Source organism: Trachypithecus francoisi, unplaced genomic scaffold, assembly GCF_009764315.1.
Source record: "Trachypithecus francoisi isolate TF-2019V2 unplaced genomic scaffold, Tfra_2.0 Lachesis_group11, whole genome shotgun sequence".
In the NCBI taxonomy this organism is placed as follows: domain Eukaryota; kingdom Metazoa; phylum Chordata; class Mammalia; order Primates; family Cercopithecidae; genus Trachypithecus; species Trachypithecus francoisi.
In genome coordinates, this window is record NW_022681456.1 from 36,472,605 (window position 1) to 36,478,604 (window position 6,000).

The 6,000-nt window shown below is 36.8% G+C and overlaps 1 pseudogene; it reads left to right on the top strand.

Annotated features, from left to right (window-relative positions):
- The first annotated feature begins 3,373 nt into the window (after window positions 1-3,373).
- Window positions 3,374-5,057, top strand: LOC117090985 (annotated as a pseudogene).
- The last annotated feature ends 943 nt before the right edge of the window (window positions 5,058-6,000 follow it).

The following is a 6,000-nucleotide window of genomic DNA, read 5'->3' on the forward strand; positions in this document are numbered from 1 at the left end:
TGTGTTTCTGAACTAGGTACATAAGCCCCAGTTATCTGCATTCATATTGCAGATAATTGGAAAATTCTAATAAGTGCATTTTTTTCAGAGCAGAAATTGAAATCGTAGCCAAGTTATTGAGGTTCATGGGGGAGTGGGAAAAGGAGAAAGATAGCAAGCAGCAACTACCTTAATTGTACAGTCTGCAGTTCTTGAGGCTATGAAATCCAATTTGGGCAGGGAGGAGGCCCAGAAAGTTAGGAACTAAAAAAGCAGAGTAAGGGAGTGGGGGCAGGGAGAATGGGAGCAAATGGAGAAAAGAAAGCTTCAAACAAAAAGAACAATTAATTAAATCTCTGAAAATTGAAGCCAGTAGGAAAATTGAAACGACTCTATGAAAATATATATAATAATACATGTAATATAATATATACATATGTAATACTAACTATACATATAAAAATATTGAACACTTTACTAAGTACTGTATTTGTGTGTATAGATGTAATGTGTATGTATGCTATATATATATAATTTCATCTTTCTGAAAACACATGAAGTATGTGCCATTATTTGTCTCCACTTTACATATGAGGAAATAGAGGTTAAGTAACTTAAGTCACAAGTTTAATAAATGGTAGATTCAGAAGTTAAACCTGGGACCATAAGACTGCAAAGACTGTCCCAAACCATTCTGCTATACAGTCAAGAGCCATAATACAGTGTAAAGGGCCAAATGGAAACCTCCACTCCTCTGTCCCCACTGATGCTACAGCCTCATCAAATCTTACTGGCCTTGGAACAGTCCTGTCATTTTTGTCCCTGCCTCTGTGCCTATGTACATACTGTATCCTCAGTTCTGTATAATAGTTTAATGAACAATAGATGCCAAATGTTGGAAGCCTTGCTAATATGTGAATTATATAAACATATACAGATTTCCAAAAGTAGCCATCCTGACAAAGAATATTTCTAGAAACAAAGAGAAATATTTCATAATGATAAAATGGGAAATAAAACCACAAGCCATTATCAATTTTAAGTGTATATGTGAACATAAGAGAATTTTGAAGCCTATGAAGAGCAAGTACCAAAGCTGAAAGGGCAAAAAGGCATACCCATAGTCATTGTTGGGACACTGACAGAATTTTCTCAGTAATTCATAGAACATCCAGATAAGAAAAAAAAATCAGAAAAGATGTAGAAGATCTGTACACTACCAACTATTTTAACTGACATTGGTAGAATACTAGAGCCAACTACTTCAGGATAAACATTCTTTTCAAATTCACATGAAGATGGAGTATCTATTGGGCTCTAAAGCAAGTCAATAGATGTTTAACAGAATAAATCTTACAGAGCATGCTCTCTGATCACAACAGTATTAAATATAAACTAAAAAACAATAACACATCTAGAGAAGCCTCAAACGTGAAGTAAAACAACCTTACTTCTAGTAGCCCATAGGTGAAGGAAAAAAATCACATCACAAATATTAATAATAATAGAAAATATTTGAACTGAGTGATAAGTAAAATGCAACAATAAAAACTCATGGAAACAGCTAAATCAGTGCTTATATTATGAAATCAGTGTTTATATTATGAAAAAAAGTCCAAAATCAATGATCTATGCTGTCTGTTAAGAAACTTAGAGAGAAAATTAAACACCAAGTAATGATTAGAGTACAGAACAATGAAATTGAAAAAAGATGAACAATAGAGAAAAATCAATGAAACCAAAAGCTGGTTTTTGAAGTGATTAATAAAATTGAGAAATCTCTAGCTAGACTTATCAAGAAGCAAGAGAAAACACAAATTACCAATATCAAGATTGAAAGAGAAGCCATCAATACAAATCCAAAAGATATTTACAAAAATAAGGGAATAGGATAAACAACTACATGTTAATAAATTTGGTCACAACTAAAACAATTGAATACCTTGAAAGACGAATATTAAAACTGACACAAGAAGAAACAGATAATATGATAGCCCTATATGTACCATAAAAATTGAATCCAAAATTAAGAAAGCCATCTCACAAAGGAACCCCAGGATCAGATGGCTTTACGGTTGAATTCTATCAAACACGTGAAGACATAATACAATATTTTAGGAAAACAGAAAAGAAGAGAATATTTGCTAAATCAATTTTTTAGAGGCAATGTTACTCTGATACGAAACCAGAAAAAGACATCACAAGAAATAACCATAACTCATATCCCTTATGCATGGAGACAAAATTATATAGATACACATATATATGCACAATAAATCCAATAATTTATAAAAAGGATTATGATCAAGTGAGATTTATTGGAGAAATCCAAGATTGGTTTAACACTCAAAATCAATTAACATAATTCACCATATTAACAAAATGAGGGAGAAAGCCCATATAATTATATCAATAGATGAAGCAAAAACATTTTTCTAAAATTTAACATCTACCCATGATTTTAAATGCTCGACAAACTGAAAAAAATGAAGGAAGGAAACATCCTAAACTGGTTCAAGGGCCTCTACAAAAAGCCTGCAGAGAGCACCTTAGTTAATAATGAAAGACTGAATGTCTTCTCCTAAGATTAACACAAGAATACCCAGTCTTACTAGTACTCCTAGTCAACGTTCTTCTGGAGGCCCCAGGCGGTGCAATAAGACAAGAAGATGAAAAGAAAGACAAGAGGAAATAGGAAGAGGAGAAAGGAGGAGGAGAAGGGAGAGAAGAAGAAAACACAAGTATACATAATGGAAGGGAAGAAATAAAACTCTCTTTATTGCAGACAGCATGACTGTGTACTGTAAAATCATAAGGAATCCAGAAAAAAAACTCCTAGAGCTATGTGAACTCAGCAAGGCCTATGCAAGGTCAATATACAAAAACAGAGTTCTATATACTAGCAATAAACAATCAGAAAAATAAAAATTACAATTTCATTTCCAACAACATCCAAAAGTATGAACTATTTACACATAAATGTACTAAACTATATTCAATAATTGTACATTGAAAACTACACAACATTACTGAGGGAAGTTAAAGACCTAAATAATGAAGAGCTGTATCATGTTCATGAGATAGAAGACTCAATATTGTTAAGATATCAGGTTTAAATAATGCAATTTGTTGTTTGCCTATTATGCGCCAATAATTTTATTTTTAAAAAGATCTCAGGAACTAACAGTTCCTAATTATTAAGAAATAAAGCGATGTTCTTCACTTATAAGAGAAAAACAAAGTCTTAAAAAGAAAGACACAACAAAACAAAAATTTTCAAATTTAATAACACTGGCTTGAAAGCCCTTAAATATTCTTAAAAAAAAAGTTGCTAAACAAGTTTCAAATATCAGAATGGCTTTTTCACAACGGGTTTCCTGCCAGAACACAGGTGTTGAGAAAACCACTCCTAAAGGCTAAAATGGGAAAGGAAAAGACTCATATCAACATCGTCGTCATTGGACACATAGATTTGGGCTAGTCCACCACCACGGATCATCTGATCAACAAATGTGGTAGCATCAACAAAAGAACCATCGAAAAATCTGAGAAGGAAGCTGCTGAGATGGAAAAGGGCTCTTTCCCATGCCTGGGTCTTGGATAAACTGAAAGCAGAGACTGAACTTCGTATCACCATTGATATCTCCCCATGGAAATTTGATGTCTCAGGACACAGAGATTTTTATCATAAACATGAATCCAGGCACATCTCAGACTGACTTTCCTGTTCTGATTGTTGCCGCTGACATTGGTGAATTTGAAGCTGGCATCTCCAAGAATGGGCAGACCCATGAGCATGGTGTTCTTGCTTGTACACTGGGTATGAAGCAACCAATTGTTGGTGTTAACAAAATGAATTCCACTGAGCCACCCTATGGCCAGAAGAGGAAATTGTGAAAAACGACAGCACTTATATTAAGCAAACTGGCTACAACCTGGACACAGTAACATTGGTGCCAATTTCTGGTTGAAATAGTGACAACATGCTCAAGCCACATGCTAACATGTATTGGTTCAAGGGATGGAAATTCACCTATAAAGATGGCAATGCCAGTGGAACCATGCTGCTTGACACTCTGGACTGCATCCTACCACCAACTCATCCAACTAATAAGCCCTTGGGTCTACCTCTCCAGTATGTCTGCAAAACTGATGGTAGTGGTACTGTGCTTGTGGGCAGAGTGGAGACTGGTGTTCTCAAATCCAATATGGTGGTCACCCTTGCTCCAATAAATATTATAACTGAAGTAAAGTTTGTTGAAATGCTCCATGGACCAGGTGTGGTGACTCACGCCTGTAATCCCAGCACTTGGGAGGCCGAGGAGGGCAGATCACATAAGGCCAGGAGTTTGAGACCAGCCTGGCCAACATGGTGAAACCCTGACACTACTAAAAATACAAAAATTAGCCACACATGGTGATGCATGCCTGTAATCCCAGCTACTTGGGAGGCTGAAGTGGGAGGATCACTTGAGCCCAGGAAGCAGAGGTTGCAGTGAGCCAAGATTGCACCACTGCACTCCAGCCTGGGCAATAGAATGAGACTGCATCTCAAAAAAAGAAAAAAAGAAATGTACCATGAAGCTTTGAGTGAAGCTCTTCCTGGGGACAATGTGGGCTTCAATGTCAAGAATGTGTCTGTCAAAGATGTTTGTTGTGGCAAAGTTGCTAGTGACAGCAAAAATGACCCACCAATGGAAGCTGGCTTCATTGCTCAGGTGATTATCCTGAGCCATCCAGGCCATATTGGCGCTGACCATGCCCCTCTAATGAATTGTCACACAGTTCACATTGCTTGCAAGTTTGCTGAGCTGAAGGAAAAGATCGATTGCTGTTATGGTAATAAGCTGGAAGATAGCCCTAAATTCTTGAAATCTGATGATGTTGCCATTGTTGGTATGGTTCCTGGAAAACCCATGTGTGTTGAGAATTTCTTGGACTATCCTCCTCTGGGTTGTTTTGCTGTTTGTGATATGAGACAGACATTTGCTGTGGATGTCATCAAAATAGTGGACCAGAAGGATGCTGGAGCTGTCAAGGTTACCAACTTTGCCCAGAAACCTCAGAAGGCTAAATGAATATTATCCGTAAGACCTGCCACTCCAGTCTTAATCAGTGGTGGAAGAACAGTGTCAGAACTGTTTGTTTCAATTGGCCATTTAAGTTTAATAGTAGAAGACTGGTTAATGATAACAATGCATTGCAAAACCTTCAGAAGGAAAGGAGAATGTTTTGTGGACCATATTTGGGTTTGTGTGTGGTTTTTTTGTTGTTGTTTCTTCTATTTTTGTGCATGTGGCAGTTTTAAGACATTAGTTTTTAAAATCAGTACTTTTTAATGGAAACACCTTGACTAAAAAGCTGTCACAGAATTTTAAGACCCATTAAAACAAAGTTTAATGAGAAAAAAAAGAATAAGAATGACTTCCATTCTTAACAGTAACACTAGAATTTACAAGACGGTAGAACAATACTTCTATATTTCTGAGCAAAAATGATTACTACTCTAAAATTCTCTAGCTGTCTTATCATTCAAGTGTCAAGAAGGAATAAAAACATTTTCAGACATGTAAAGCCTCAACAAATTTTCCTTCCGTGTACCTTATCAAGGAGCTACTTGAGGCCAGGAGCTGTGGCTCATACCTGTACTCCCCACCACTCAGGAGGCTGAGGTGGGAGACTTGCTGGAGCCCAGGAGTTTGAGACCAGCCTGGGCAACATGGTGAAACCACATCTCTAATGAAAAGAAGCAAAGAAGCTGCCTGAGGAACTGATACACTGAAACAAAGGAGTGAACCAAAACAGAGGAAGACAGGACATACAGTCTCAGAAAGGTGAAGAAAAATCCCAGGATGACAGGTGAGCACTGGGCCCAAAGAGCAACCAGGGCAAGTAGCAGGTCGAAAGATTCTAGTAGTGCTATCATCAGGACACACACACACACACACACTTCACATGTCTAATTGTATTAGAAAAAGTTACAGGACTGGGAAACAGTAGACTAGAAGCTTAATTCATGAC